At 35.7% G+C, this 17,165-nt stretch overlaps 1 protein-coding gene across 25 annotated transcripts in view; it reads right to left on the reverse strand.

The window, feature by feature from the left end:
• The window catches only part of LOC129578685 (protein dead ringer), a 53,571-nt gene that overhangs the window by 16,025 nt on the left and 20,381 nt on the right, over positions 1–17,165 (reverse strand). The gene's annotated exons all lie outside the window — the stretch shown is intronic.

Raw genomic sequence — 17,165 nt, forward strand, 5'->3', positions numbered from 1 at the left:
TATTTTAACACAATCCATTGCTATCCACATATATGTATCTATTAATTGGCATCTCAATATAAGTCCATTCTTCAATATATATGCTAATCGGTGGCGCTAATGTATGAAAGACTGAACCAATTACCGAGCATAAATAGCTGGCCATGTTTGAACTTTTCCATTGAATGCAATTCCAAATTACAATTTCATTCAATTTTTTTTTCGACAAATATGTATCTGATCTATTTTCTTCCAATGTATGAAGCATTAACACTTCATTACCATGGATTGGAGTAAATAAGTTCAATTTTCATGAAAAGTGCTCGAAAACTAAAAGGTGGACAAAGCTGATGCTACGACAAATTTATCGCTCAGATAAAAAGCAATGGGAAAAAAGCACAGCGACGCCCGTCGCAATGGGAAAAAAGTCGAATTGATAAATATTGACAAAACGCGCTCGGCGTTGAACACAAACGCAGACAATAATCTTACGACAACAAAATCGAGAATTGAATAACGGCAAAAGGAATTTCCAACCGACGTACCACGTTTTTTTCTCACTTGGATTTTTTGATATTTTTTTTTTGATCATCTTTTGTTCTCCATTGTTTTGGAATATGCGTCGAAAATGTGGATTGAAAATTTAAATATTGAAAAAGATACGCGCGAACTGGAAACTCGTTTAGTCGATAATGTGATTGCGTTTCGGTCAAGCGATTTGGTGTGAAAAAGCGAAATTGGATGGGGAAACGAAACGCCAGATTTATTGTTTGCTGAACGAACATAAGTGAAGACGATGCATATTAAAGCCTGTTTGCTCATATTTTCCTCTCATCTTTTTTTTATTGTTTTCTATTTCCACACAAGCAAACAAAACAGCCAGAGATTCCAAGTGAATGATCATCATTATTATTTAATGCATCTCGATTCATCGGGTTCGGAATTGTGATGAAAAAAAAAAGAAGGAAACAAATTGGAGAGAGAATTGATGAGAATTGTCAATTCATTTGCAATGGGAAAAAAGACAAAGCAGCATCAGCAGTCGATGCGCAAGAACAAGTCGTACCTTCATTTTGTTATACGTTCGTCCACTTCGAGTTATTGAATTCAAATGTAAAATGGGAAATTGTTATAAAAATTATATTGATTATGTTGTCTCGGAAACTTGATTCTTAAACGGAGCCACTTCTCTCTCTCTCTCTCTCTCTCTCTCTCTCTCTCTCTCTCTCATACATTTCAAGATTCATCCCCATTTTAAAGAAAAAGATAAAACGAAAACAAACGAGTAAGCAAAAGATGCACATTCCACAAAGATTGTGTGGAAATACGGATGTCAGACATGAATTGACGCAGCCGGAAAAAGAGTTGAGGAGAAAATAAGAGGCAGCTCAATTATCGGCAACTGATAATTGCGACAGTTTTTCTCGTCGCTTACGTAATAACAGGAATTACGATGCGGATAATCGTGAATATGCAAACTGGAAAAATGAAGCTGTGCGACAAAAGAGAGCAATGAAAGAAGAACGAAAACCAGAACACAAATCCGAAAGAATCAATTGTCCTGCAATGGAAACAAGTCAAACCAGCTGTGTGAGTGTGTGTTTGTTGTAAGAAAAATAAGGAACGACATCTTATTTATTATGCACAAATATGCAAGCTAATCGTAACGAAATTTCTCAGAGCTGGATGTTGATGGCATTTTTTTCGTTTAAATTGGCATTCCTTTCAAACTCATCTTGTCTTTTTCATGGATATTCACAAAAATATCCTTATTACATTTACTAATTTCGTTTATTCTCAAGATTGACCCGATCCGTAAATTGCGACTAAATTCCATGCCATTATTTCCGGCATACCCGAATTCGTTCTCATTATGAACGAATTTTTTTTTTGTCTGATTATTCAAGTCATGTGGCTATCGTTTGAAACGAGTCATTTCCATTGTTGAATTGAATTTTGATTGAACATTTTTGTCTTTCGTTCACATGTTTGTGAAAGTTTGTGCAAGGCACAATAAGCTATAATCAGTATCAAAATGTCACGCTTTTAAGCACTGACGTCGAGAGAGAGAGAGAGAGAGAGAGAGAAGAGAAATCATTCGTTTGAACATTCCGGCGCCAATTCACATATAAATTTGCAATTTATTCCATTCAGCGATTGACCGCATCGAAAATGTGGTTTTATCGTGTTATTAATATGAATCAATTTCAAAATTCTCTTTTTCCCCTCGTATTTGTATTCAAAAGATAGCTCGTCGCCTTTTCGGCGATGAAAAAACACGAAATTTTTCCAAAATTTGCTGAACCTATTAATTTCCAATTAGCAACAATTATCGATTTAAATGTGGTTTGTTAATGTCATAATCTTAAAGCCTCGAGCACACACATTACCAACGATGCGAATGAAAAGAGCCGAAGAGTGCAGAGAAAAAAATAATAATAACAGAATAAGTTAGGCGGTTTTTTTTTTGTTTACTATTATTTCTTCACTCGGTCGCATTTCGACAATGAAATACGTTGATTATTTGTTTGTTGGGTTCGTTTGTCCGAAATTTTTCTGAAAGGAATATCACAATCCATTGGAATGATGTTTTGATTTGGGCAACGAACAGTTGACACAATCATGCGTGTCGTATGCGATCTTCTTCTTCTTCTTTTTCTGCTGTTTTGTTCATCGGCTCGTTGACAAAACGCATTACTCATTATTCGACTTGGTTGTGTAAATGATGTTTTCATCATTTTTTTTCTCTCTTTTTGCTACATCTAAAAGCCGCAGTTGTTTACATGCCGCCGATATTTGTTTGGCAAAACAACAGCCACTCCATGTAAAAATCGTAAATAAAGACGAGACCGTCAAGTGCAAAATGGATGAAATTGCTTTGTGTTGGTAACACACACACGCGCCAACAAATTTTCAATTAATTTAATTCACATTTACTCTCGAAGCGACGCGAAGAGAAGAAAAAAAATGTGATCGTCAATGAAATCAAATCATGGACATGCATGGGCTTAAAAAATATATCTTGATTAATGAATTGAAACGTGCTAATATGGGCTCAAAATGCAATATTGATTTCATTATAATTGATTCATTCATTTCGATTTTACGATCTGTAGAAGGTATCGCATTGAAGTGGCAATACGGATGCTGTTTACATGTGTTGCCATAAAATTATACAAAAAATACACACATGCACAATGCAAGGCGATCGCAGAGGTGTCAAAGTTGAAAATAATACCCTCTTCGAACAAATAACCATGCACAAATCCGGCAATATAACGAGATAACCACATCGAGATGTGTTTATTTTGCTGGTTGACTTCAACATCATCAATACAATGCAGTCGAAATGTGTTTTTGTGAAATGGGGAATTTAAAGAGGCGATGAAGAATAAGAAGAAGAAAAAAACCCGGCAAAACGGTATCGACACGCAATACAACAGTTGATCGAGAACAATGACGAATCGAGAAAAAAAATGAAATAGGGACATACAGAATGCACAGAAGAAAGGAGCAATGAGGAATAGAGAGAGAGAGGTGCACAACTGCAAAACACACACATATCCGACTGAATGGAATGAACCATCAATCGACAATTTAATAATAGCACACGTGCTATGAACCATCAACGATCCCGTCAATGGATAAAAACGATGTGTGGAAGCGGAACGGAACAAAGGTGAACAGGGGTTGCGAGGAGAGAACGAGACCAGAAAAAAAAGAAAACACACAGAGTTCCATTGGAATAGCATAGTCACGATTATGGTGGCAATCAAATAGGACATAAATACAAATACACAGCTGAAATGCTGTGAGCAGAAACAAAATTTCATGACTCGTTACAAAACGAGGTATTAAATGAGAGAGAAAAAAAGCCGATTCAGGTAGATCGGTTTTGTTGTTTTCGTATGTGTGACAATGGCGTGATAATTGAGTGAGTCGATTTTCCTTCTGGATTATGAATTGTTATTTGTATTGTCTCGTTCCTGTTATGATTCACATTTCATTTGGGTAATCTGTACTTTGTTACTGCTGATTTAAATCATGTTGTCGATTGTCTATCGGTTTTAGTTTTTTTCATTCTCTCTCTCTCTCTCTCTCTCTCTCTCTCTCTTTCTTTCTCTGTGCATCGAAATCATTTCCGCATGTGCGAAACCCAAATGAAGATGTCACACCATAAGATAGACCGATCACTTTTTTTTTGCATTAAGCAAAAGCGGCGATCCCTGTGTTTCCCCGTATTTATTATTATTATGTCATTATATATTATTGAATAATAATGATGGAATTTGTTATTTTTTTTTTCATATGCATTCAACGGCATTTAGCCTAATGCCAATGTCATTATTAACACCGTTCATTTGTCCAACCGAAACAAAATATGGAGAGAAAAAATAAGAGCCAAACTGGTCCAGGGTATTTTTCTCTATTTTCTGCGCCGTTTTGCTTACTACGCCGTTGATTCCTCCGTTGGCATACCGAGCATACATCTTCATCCATCAATGTGCATTATGGATATATAGAAAATCATATGCTCATTAACCGACGAATATAAAACTGTGTATTTGTTCTATTTTTATTGTTCGGTTCTCACGCTTTGACCAAATATCCAGAAACAAATTATACTGTTTAATACTTTTTTCTGTTGGGTTTTTGTTACACCGGTAACTCTTTCGTCTTTTCAAATCGTTTATTCAAAACAGTATATTACAGTCATTTTCATCATTTCTGTATTGGAATTGTTTTCCATTTAATCTCGTTCCTTTACCGATTTTTCTTCGTTCATATGTGTTGGCGATTTTGTTCTCTCTCTCTCTCTCTCTCTCTCTCTCTCTCTTTCGTTCTGTTTGTGCTGCTTCGCAACTGAATAGACAGCAACCATTTCGATATTAAATATATTGTAATCAAAATAGTGTGGTTAACTCTTTTTCCGCCTTTTTCACACGCCATTCCCATTTACGGTACACCGTAAGTAAGCATTAATTTCTCATTGCGCGCGCATTTGTTGATCGCACGAGAAATTCTGTTCGTCGGTAATATCTCACAAATTGTGTACGTCGTTCACCGAACACACAATCGTTTAACACATAATAATTAAAATTTAATCGTTTCTGCATTACTTTTTTCCTCTCTCTCTCTCTCTTCTTACATATTCGGTTGGTCGTTATACTTTTCTTTTCGGGGGAAAAAGGTGACAAAATTGATGGATTCCATGAGAATTAATGGGCTGTGTAACGGATTTCTTATGCTTCGCTTAAGCTGACCAATGTGGCGCGCACATATTTTGCGCATCGTTTTCACTGTGACGCAGCCGAACCGAGAAACACACTCACGTGAATTAGATGGATTAATATCGACTGTGGCAAATGTTTCCACACAATCACACCAAGATGCTTGTCGAACAAAAGAAATGCTCATTGTTTAGGTTAAACGTAAAACCATTATTCATCCAACACACAAGAAAGTGATTTGGCCGGTCAATCATTTTACATATTCTTTTCAAATTAAAAAAAAAAATGTTGTTATTTTCATAAAAGGCATTTATAAAGCCACACATCAGATCGAATTAATTCCACTGTCGTTGATGTCGGTGTGTTGTTGGTCATTCGAATATATCGCTCTCTCTCCATTTCTGAATCCGTAGTGACGAACGAGCAAACACAATCGTTTATAATTAAATGATTACATTATTCATGTTGCACACCGCCGCACTCTATGAACTCAAATCGATAAATTCGTTGATTTCGTACGAATTTCGATTACAAACGAATTCGATGTATTACATTTTATTAATCGCATTGCAGGCTTTTGATTCTCGCTTTGATTGATGAAACCTACAACTTCATTTGTTATGATTAAACGTAATTTCTGGATAATTTTTCCTTTGATTTCGACTTCTTATGTGGTTTGATTTAAATTTGCTCCTTACCGTGTATTTCTATTTCGTTGCGATACCTGCAATCGATCGCCTAGGCTTTTATCATAAACGGCCTCATAGTAATACAACCGTTCTGTTGCTTATGAATTGATAAAAAAAAATTGAAAACAAAAATTCCATTTGTTTGCAGTCACAATTTGTTTTTCTCTTTCTTGCTCGTTGTGTCAAATTCAAAAAGACGGTCATCTCGTTGAATCGTTCCATCAATCTTGTGCCTTTCAACTCATCAAGCGATTTGAAGTAGACTATTCAAAACAACGAGCATCGCATACGGAGCAAAAAAACCAGCCGAGCCTCACAACAATCCGATCCGAACCATGCCACAGAATCATAATAATAAACAAAATAATCAGACCAAAATAAAAAAAGGAGAAAAAAGGCGAAGATTTAAATGAATGGAATCATTCGAAAGATATTACATTAAATAGTAAATATTTTATCTCTCTTGTTTTTCTCTGTCTCCCTATCTCTCCTCTGGAGTCGATACGGATCATCGTGGCTGAAAAACCAGATCACACTGGGCGTGTGTGTGTGTGTGAATGTGCAACAACGGTAACGATCGCGCTGCTTCGGACAGATCATCGGGATTGAAGTGGGAGAGTGGATAAATAAATCACAGCAGAGAGAAAAACGTATTAAATTTTTTGATTAATTATCCGATTTTGAAGGTGGTCGTCGATCTTGACTGGTGAAAACATTATGCAGTGATCTGGTTGTTATTATTTTTTCCCTTCAGTTTTGTTTCTGATGCTTCTTCTCTTGTACGGCATATTTATCGTAAATAATTCACATTGTGTAATAAAGTTTATTAGCAGCTAAACTAAAACGGCAAACGTAATGGTTTTTGTCGGCGTGCGAACGCGTGTTAAAACAACAACAAAATCAACAAATTCGTGAAACATCCGTGAAAGAGTACACGAAATCCAAACTAAGGCTTTTTTTTCTTGTATCCATATTCAACGGATGAAAAAAGCGTCCAAATTAAGAGAGAATGAAGAGAGAAAAAAAAATCAGAGAGATACATATTTGTGCAGACAATGTAATCATGGTTAAGTAATTAATTTCTTTAAATTAACCTACTCAAATTCAAATGTAAGACGATTGAAGACTGCGATCTCGAGTGGAGCTGAAGATAGAGTGAGACGAATATATCGATAAAATGTACATAACGCGCGAGCGCTAAACGTGGCTCTGGCACTCGGTCTGTGGCCGTTGGCTTTTGGCTATGAGAGCACATTTGATCGAGTTGAATCGATTTTTGTTTTTACAGGCAATAAGGTGGAAAACTCATGTTGATTTTGATGTTAATGGTTTTGATTTCGTTTCACATACACTAGAGAGCCTATTTCCAAAGCCCATTTGTTGAATTGGTGTTTGGGCTGCTGCTTTCTTCAGGCAGCTCTATACAAACAGAAGAAGAAAACGAAGTGAACAGAAGAGAGAGAAAAAAAGCATAGAAAACTCCAAAGCATCGCGTGTGCTAATTGCTTGCATTTTCATGTTTGTTAAACTATTTATGGAGTGTGTGGTGGATGTGTGTACGCGCTTTTTTTCTCAATTCGCTTCTTCTCTCGTTTTTTTTTCTCTCTCCATCTTTTGCTTCTTCTTCTTCTTCAATTTGATTGCCTTTTTTTACACACCAATCTCGTTGGCTATCTAGCAAATTCATTTGAGGAAATTTGAATAGTTAAGTACATTAATTCATGAATATCGACACACTGTGTGTATGTTGTTATACAGTTATAATAATAATTGAAGAACATTGGATAATGAATTCAGTGGTTATTTAGCTAAAAATGGATCGCACACACTTTGGTGAGGCTTTAGATTTTTCCATTATTTTCGTTTGTTTAGGCATAACCGATACAGGCCGATTGGATTTTTGGAGTTAAATATGATGTTTCTCATAGCAAAACAATGGTTCGGCCAGCCGGCCGCAAATGTGTTAAACCTTTTTTTCCCTCTCTATCTATCTCTAGGCTGTTGGCAGATGGATTTGTACATAGCACAATACAACACCCGATCAATAACAAAACAAAGATTAATTAGAAAATAAAAACCACAACCAATTTTCGCCATTTGAACCTAATAAATTGAACAAATATACAACATAATCCATCTAATCGAATCGCACGCACCGTTACAAATATTAACGACGTTTAAATCGGTAAAATGGACCGTAGTCGAAGGCAACGGAGAGACGTGCGCGCGCGAGATACGCGTGTGTGTTTGTATGTATGTATGTATGGAGTGAAGACGAGTTCACGCTTACTCGCGCGCATCATCTCAAGCACCGCACTATTATACACGAATGAATAATTGTGGGTAATTTTCACTTGATGAGATCGTGAATGGGCGGAATTGATTCCCGTGCAGTATCCAAACAAGAGTAGAGAAAAAAAAACATTTCAATTAATCGATTGTCATGACCCTCGTCGAATTTGTTTGAGCTTGAAATACGAATCATTAGCAATAAATTTGAACAATGGAATCGTTCACAATTTAGAGCAACCGCATCCAATCTAGTTCCAAGTGTTTGGCAATTTTCGGTTATTTTTAATGTGCGTGGTGGTCTCTCGTTCCATTATTTCATCTTGACCATTGCATATGTTCATCGCTTGATTGCTATCATTTGGACTAATACATTATAGTTTTCGATCGCCAATTCAATTCAATTATTTCCCATTTCGATGTACACACATCGGACACCCAGTAGGTTGATTCGCTTGGATGTATCTCTGAAGGAGTTTTGATGTGATCCCCCTGGAGAATTCCATTTCGATGCCAGTGAGATACAGAAGCTAAAACAAATACATCGAACAAAAACAGTGATTGAGCAAAAATTCGAATCGAAAAAAACAAATCGCACGTTGCTGTAGATTGTACAAACACCAGTTTTAAATAAATTAACTCAACGATTTCGAATAATTCTTCTTTTTTTTCTTCATATATTTTCGTATTGTTTCTTGATCGTTGACATAGAGTGCACCTCTTTGGTTGAAGCACGTAATAAAATAATATTGGAAAATACGATGGAAGTTTACATAGCGTTTTGATCGATGAGGTACGAATGAACCCAGCCATTTTCAATTCAAGTACCTTCAATCAAAATGCTTGGCGTTTTTTATTCCTCTCTTCTTCTTCTTCTTCTTCGCTCAATTCGAATTGGAACCGACGATTCGCCTATTCTTGATCTGTGCGTTGCTACCTTTCGGTCGCATCCACCGGTGTAAAAGCATTTTTGATTTGTTTGTTTGTTTATATTTGTTCTAGGGCACTTTAAATTCGATCACATTTTGCCATTCAATTGAATCCATTGAGATAGATATAATTGGATAAATGGTAATAATGGTAGCAATGAATAACCGAATGCACATTGTCATTGCCACAATAATAAAAAAAAAGCAACAGAGGAGAGAAACACAATGCGTCATAGGAGCCCATAGTAAATGCACAGGTTGATGTGCCGTCTCATTTCAAACCTTTCTTCGGTTGAATAGAATCATTCATTCCCAATGTGATCACACATGAGAATGATGATGCAGCAATTTGTGTCAAGAAGGTAGTCGTCATCGTCATCATCAACATCTACAGTGACAGAGGATCCAATTGATATTGAGTGCATACCGAAATTTTCTCTTGTCGAAAGCATTATGTGTCTTTTTTTTCTCGGTTCGGTCGTTAACATGCTGCTATGTTTGTGCACCTTTTTTCCATTGTTTCTTCGCACTGTATCTCGCGCGCGCGACTGAACGAGCGTCGATTTTTCGGTGCTACTGTATTAAATAGCAACATCGGTACGTGTATACATATATATATATATATGTATATGATAGTCACTGTTATTGGTGGCAAATAAATGGTTGCTTGCCATTGAACGACCCAACGAATACGGGCTGAGCATTGTGAATTTGGTTTTGATTGGATCTCGGACAAACAATGGTGTGCGGCATATTATTTGTATCTATACGAGCAAAGCAAAGCGAAAAAAAAACAAGCCAGAAAGAGAATATTCATCGTGGGCCGATTTGGGAAACTGAGTGTAGTGTGACTACTTAAAATTCTTGTTGCGTATGCCATTCTATCGAGTTGTTTGTTATTTAATGAATGCCTCTATCTCGAACTGCGCTGAATATATTTGACCGAATACACTCGTATTCTGGTTTCCGACTCAAAGCAAAATATTCTCCCTCCAACGCTCTTTCTTTTCTTCGTCTTCTCTCTACTCAATCGATTAACGCATGCTCGTTTACTCATTTTCGGTCTTATTTAATTAATTTCTTCGCTGTTTTCCCCCCCCCCCCCCTCTCTCTCTCTCTCTCTCTCTCTCACCGCAAACTCTTTCGCAAAAACAAAAACTGAAATGAGCAGAAATATGTATAATTTCTTGAGTACTAATCAGTTTTAACACCTTTAATTATAGCCTTTCAAGAATATCAGACACAACAATTGTCTATTTAAACTATATGGATTGAGTTATGATTAGACACTGAATGCCATACAACGAAATTCAACTGCCAACCGGATAGAATAATCCGTGGGAAATTCAAAACATGTTTCAGGAGAAGAAGAAATAAAACAACAACACATAAATGAGAACCGTTCACTTGAACACTTGAAGAAAAACAGCGAAAAAAAAACATTCGTATGCGAATAATGCGATCTATCAAATAATGATGTTGAATAAAACAAAAAATTCAGGGAAAATGTCCTACCTCGGCTATTTGATTTCCTTCGGACAACATTTTGAATCTTTTTTTCTATCAAATAAAAATAAGCGCAGATTAATCCCTTTGGCACAGCAGAATTTCAACAAAAAAACTTCGTTTAAATCTTTTGATTTTTCTGCCCTTTGGACACTTGGTGGTACAGTTCATCAATATTTTTTTCTCTTTTAATTTATTATTTTATTCGCAAACACACTTATCAATCACTAAAACGTTTCTAATATCACGTTATTTAATTCAATTGATTTTATCTCAAGATCACATATCAATAGCAAAATAATAGCATTCGAAGAAAAAAAAACCGATGTGAACCAATTGATCGCTATTGAAGTTGTGTATAGACTGAGTTGCTTCAGATCTGACAAATAACTATCGACACTTCAACAACAACACAAAAAAAAATGCTCAACTAATGACAAAATATTAAGATGTGTATATTCACAAGCAAAGTTCTGGGTATGATTATATTGCAAAGAAATGAAGATGATCGCATACATCTGCATGTGCCGCACCAATACAGTCGCACACTCATACACACGCACCTCACTTTCTCGCTCTCCTTCTCTAGTGCGATGCGTTGTGCGTAAGCAGCAGCGCAAAAGAGACAGAGTGAGAAAGGCCCACATTGCATATGTGCGTTATTATGTGGTGGTAAAATAGTCAGAACCATAAAATCATAAAAACAAAAAAAAAGGAAAATCTACCTAAAAAGAATAACCGGGTCGACATGCATATTTGTGTCTCAATGTCTCATTTACACACTCATCACAAGACATCTAGGCAAAAGACGTGAGCGAGAGCGAGAGCGAGATAGAGGCGGCGAAAACCGAATGCAAAGATAGAGAGAGAGAGAGAGAGAGAGAGAGAGAGAGAGCGAAACAACCCTAATCTGCAAGAATTCAATGATACGTATTTCATCGTCCGTTCATGCATACACATATAAATCTTATGAAAGTGAAGAAGCAACTGAAGAAGGCAAGCAGCATCGCCAATGCATGTGGTTCAAAGAAGGGGCAACATGAAAAAACTTAAACTAAGATTCTTTTAAATAATTACATTAAAAATGCATACCAACTCAAATGGACGCATACACACGCAAGTACACAAACCGGCAGGCATTTGAATGCATGATAAGATTCACACTCACACGCATACACACTCATCAGAATAGAAACAAAACAAAAATCTACACAAATTTGCAGCAACGGGGGTCTTTTCAGATGTTTCTATATCACATCGCTTTTATAATGCCCATTTCCATTTTCTCGTCTCTATTTTTTCGGATTTTTTTTTCGTCGATCCTTGTGTTTTCTTTTCGGTTCACTACTTATCAACGTTACTTATTCTTTTGTGTCCATAAATTATGCGAAAATCAATCGAAGGCGACTGTGTGTGTATGTGTTTTTTTTGCGTACAATATCAATGCATGACAATTGACAAATTCTTGAAATTGTTATGGTTTATGAAATTATCTCTTTTCCAGAGAATAGAAGCCAATATTGGGCCTGCATAGCATATGAGCATTTTTAGCTGTGATAATTTCTTTAGAATTTTCGAACATTATTTGAAATTGAAATCATTTTTGACATTATTTTTTTCAGGGTTTATCACATTTAGTTGAAATAAATGTAGTCTCTTGAGAATCTTCGTAAAAAAAATGTTTTTTTTTTGGCCTTTTTTGCCATTTGTCCCCTCATAAAAAATTAATAAACGCTCAAAATTTCCACATTAACAATAATGTTCGGTTCGAGCCACCCGAAGAGAAAAAAAATATTTACAACGTTGGTCAAAGTACATGAATTTATTCATGTAAAAGTACATTTGTTTTATTTCAAAAGGGTCGAGCCTGCAATAATATTGATACGATTGGGAGACGAGTTTACAATGCATATAAATATGTGTAAAAAAATTTACATTTTCAATTAGCCTGAGCACAATATGGTACGATATGGAAAAATTACTCGAAAAAAAAGTGTAACGATAAAAATGCTTCGTCATTTATGTTCGACTGGTTCAATTTCTTGAAACGGTTATATAAATAGAAATACTCAGATAAAACATCGATAAATGGCAGAGCAACCAAAGACTGGGTAACTTACTAGGTCAATGTTAAATGCATAATCTAAAGAGATGCAGTGTTAATGCGATGCCGTACATGAGACGACGACGATTACAAGCGATAGACGAATACAAAATCTATATTAATTTAGATTGAATTGAATTATCCACACAGAGAAAACGAACAACGGTGACGATGGCAGCGGAAACGATGAATGTGAACCAAAAGCCATGATCGGCGTCAGTCGATAGAGAGACGCTTGAATTTGATCTCCTTTGGATTTGTCGCCATGGCCAAAACGATACGAACTGAATGCCAGCAGCAGCTTGCATCTAATTGCATATTAAAACGCACGTACATGCCAACATTTCTAACTAGCACATTTTCGACAATATTTTACTTAATTTACAGCACAGCATCGAACGGGATCGGATCCCATTTACAAAGCGAAAATAAGAGAGACACACATACACACACAAACTTATATTTTTCCAAATAGATCGGTTTTTATCTATAAACGGTCATATAGAAATGCCGTCAAACACACATATAATTTAAATTTTGAAAATGTTGCATTAATCTATTTATCTGCGTCCGTCTCTTGTATGCACGTATACAAATACGTAGATAGGTCCAAAATCAAGAGAGACAGTGAGAAGAGAGGAAAAAAAACCATTGGAAAAAAATCACTGTACATGGGGGTGACATATTCGATGTAATAAATAAAACTTAATATGAAACACATGTGGCTGGGCTGTGTGCGTGTGATGATCGGCATTGGAAAGTCAACGAAGAAAAATCATTCAAATCAAAGGATCGATGCATTCGTGCTGGCTTTTTGATATTTTTTCCATTTTTTTTTTTCACTTGAAAATTTCTCGTCTCTTCTGTGGTGCAAACATATCGATGTGCACATGAACCTTAGTCGTTTTTAATGTGTTCAATTCGAATCGGCTGCAATATGTGTGTGTGTATAAAATGGCCCACCACTAGAAACTTGAATCAACTTCGATAAAACAAAGAACGGGAAATATGCAGCCCATACTCTGGATTCATGTTTCATCAAATGTTTCCATTTCGTCGAATTCAAACGCTGCATCGGTCGATAGTTTGTCGGAGTTATGGTCTCTTCTAACGATGCTCCGTACAATTTCAAATTGCCTGCCATTGAGTCCAGACAAAATGCCAACAAATCAATTCTCGATGCTCTTGTGTTGAGAAAAATTATTTGCGCTTTAAGTGGTTGAAAGAAGAAGCGACTGTAGCTTGGAAATGCTTGCTTGCTTGCATTGACATTTAATTTGTAGAGCACATGTGCAAATTTCTAATTCAATTATGAACATTTACAAATGGAATCAAAGTTCTCAAGTCGCGCTTCGCTAGCTCCATGGCATTTCTTCACACATTGCACACGTTTTATTTGATTCATTCCATCGTTCCGTTCCGTTCTGTTCCCTCTTTTTCTTTGGTTGTTCGGATTTCTTTCACAACAAAACATACCACAACATGGTATACGTGGATGCAACGCAATTGCAATGCGCGATTCTCTGTTCTACTTAATGTCGATTAGCATATGCGTCTGGAATTTTATAACAATTTCTATTGGAAATGATGTTCTAATTGTTTGAATAATTTTTCAAACGAATGATTTTCTTCGTTGCAACATGAACACAGGAAGGCATTTCTTTGCGTGTGTGTATTTCTTGTCTCTTTCAACATGTACATGCATATATAAATAGAGGCGCAGGCGAAACACAGCAACATTTTCAGATTAATTCCCTTGTTCAATTCTTATATACACATATATTCGGGCAGGTAAGGGCCATTAGTAATGAAATGGACAAATTCAGATTTTACCGATTTACAGCCAACCATTTTAGATTATCCTTATCGATGTTAGTTATTATTGGTTTCATTTGAACATATTTCTACGAAATGGAAATTGGCGAACGAACAACAATGTGAATATCTTTTTATTTTGGGTTTTTATTATGCATGCTCAACAACAACAACAAAAAAAAGCAGAAACAATGGAAAAGTCTTTTTTCTTAGTAAGTGCATATGAGGTCTTAATTATTTGTTTGTTCTATACCTCTATACCGAAAAATGGTCCTTTCTCTTTCGCTCCCTCTCTATCGGTGTGCACTTTTGGGTACATATTTTTGCAATGCATCGTGGCCGATATATGAGTAGTTTGGAGCGAAAATGTTATACAGAAAAGTTGAGCGGAAAAATTCCGATGATAAATGAGCGGAAAAGAGATAGCTATATAGTAAATTGTATAGTGAACTATATAGCTATCTCTTTTCATTTGACATTTTTCCTCTCAACTTTTCTGTATAACATTTTTGCTCCAAACTACTCATATAGTCATTGAATTTATGACTAAATAGCCATGATAGAGAGATACGACATGGGATTAGAACATTTCGATGTTTCAATGCATTTCTTTTGATCCCCATGATGTTCAATTGTTGAATTACCATATTTCGATCCTTTATTTACAGACAGTAAACAAGTGTTCCGTTTATAACACGTCAACATTTACTAGGAAATTTATTGAAGAGAAGCTTATAATCATCCTAATTGATTTTTAATATGTTCAATCAATCGCAATTGTTTCGATCTTAAAGCAAAAAAAAAAAATGCGCAGACGTGATCGAGGCGGTGGATGAAGAAGCAACGCTTCGGTTAAACAGAATGAATCATCGACTCGAGCCAATAAAAAAAATTATAAACTTTTATTGATATTGTCAATAGGTAAGCAGGAAAAAAAAATTTATCAGATGATCAGTATGAAAAATTGAGAGAAATGCTGTTCGACCCAGAAAATGAAGCGTAATAAATGTGACAAAAAATTCACCCGAATGAAATGTGAAAAAACACACTAGCTCTCTCTCATAATAAGCTAGACATTTCAATATTGTCTATATAATTTCGAATTTCCAGAGCCATAAAACGATCTATAAACTGTATGTTGTTTTTTTTATCTTTTCACATTTTCTTCTATGGTTGGGTTCTTTTCACATTTTCTTCATTGGTTCGGTTCTTTTATTTATTTTAATTTTTTTTTCTCTGTTTTTACTTGTGTGAGTGTGTGTGTGTTTTCATTTCTTCCATTTTCAAAATTCAAATATGTTGACTTCAACGTTACGCACATTTTGTGACTTTATGAATAAGAACGTCTCTTCTACCTAAAGAAGTTGTTGTATTGATTCCATTTCTCATTCGGAGATTTACAACACACCAAACTATTTCGATGGAAAAGGACATGGAAAGATGTGTGAATGTGAGTGTGCATGTAGAGACGAAGACGAAACCTATTTCCAAAATGTGATGCATTTTTCGTACGCAATGTATGCCGTGGCCTTGATCCCTTAAATGGAATTATTTCGGTATGAAGTGTGTTGTGTTCGACCAATCGAGACACATGCATCGAAACACAAATTCAATCATCGAAACAACAGCATTTTTAGATGCTCCTGGGTTGCTTTGATGTAGCCCAAAGTCACAGCATATTGTATAACAAGAAAATTTTTTTCATGAAATTTGCTTTCGTCATGTTTTTTTTCATGTTCATGCAGTCGAAATGGCTTCCATGTAGAAATTAAGCAGAAAATCAATATAAAACAACTGCTTTCAAAATCGAGAAGGGATTTAAGAAAGAAATTACAATTAATTGACCTTCGAGAAAAACCATCAACGGCTAAGAATTACATAGACACACAGTGTGGATGTTGTTCGAATGCAGATTGCGAAAAAAAAACACAAGTCATTATTCTATTTTTGTGAACGAAAAGAATAACATAATAATTATTGATAAAACTCAATGGTTTCATTAAAATTGTCTTAAGCATTGATTTCGTTCATTTTGAATGTGTGCGAGTGAGCCGAATGCATTCATCGAGTTTCATTTACGTCGCGTTCTGTAATCCAATATAGGGAAAATTCATAATTGGGACTCAAAATCATGTCATCGCCCATGGAACCGCATCAGTCAGTATTGAAGCAGTGAATACGAAGCAAATAATAAGGAAGAAACAAAAAAGCACTATGGAAACGTCTCACTATTCGACTATTTTTAGATAACCTTGAAATGAAAAGTCAACGCGATACACAACATATAAACATTATCATGTCGAATCCGTACGGCATGAATATTTTTCATTGAATCGAGTCAAGAATTGTTTCGAGTCACACGGGTTTTTCTTTTCGTTTGATTACTGATGCGCTCACACACACACACACACATTGAAAAGGACGATAAATTCGTCAATGCAACACTCACTTTAATTATCACCAAGAAAAGTTTCTACTTAAAATATGTCAGAAATGGACATTGTACGATTCGATTGCGACCATTTTTTTGCTGTTACTACAAAATTGCCGTTGAATCTCTTCGATAACATATACATTAGGGCGGGTCGATTTTTTTTTCGACCAAATACCTATGATTTCCGTG

Source organism: Sitodiplosis mosellana, unplaced genomic scaffold (assembly GCF_009176505.1).
Source record: "Sitodiplosis mosellana isolate CC-2019 unplaced genomic scaffold, AAFC_SMos_1.0 Smas_scaffold_6226, whole genome shotgun sequence".
NCBI lineage: Eukaryota > Metazoa > Arthropoda > Insecta > Diptera > Cecidomyiidae > Sitodiplosis > Sitodiplosis mosellana.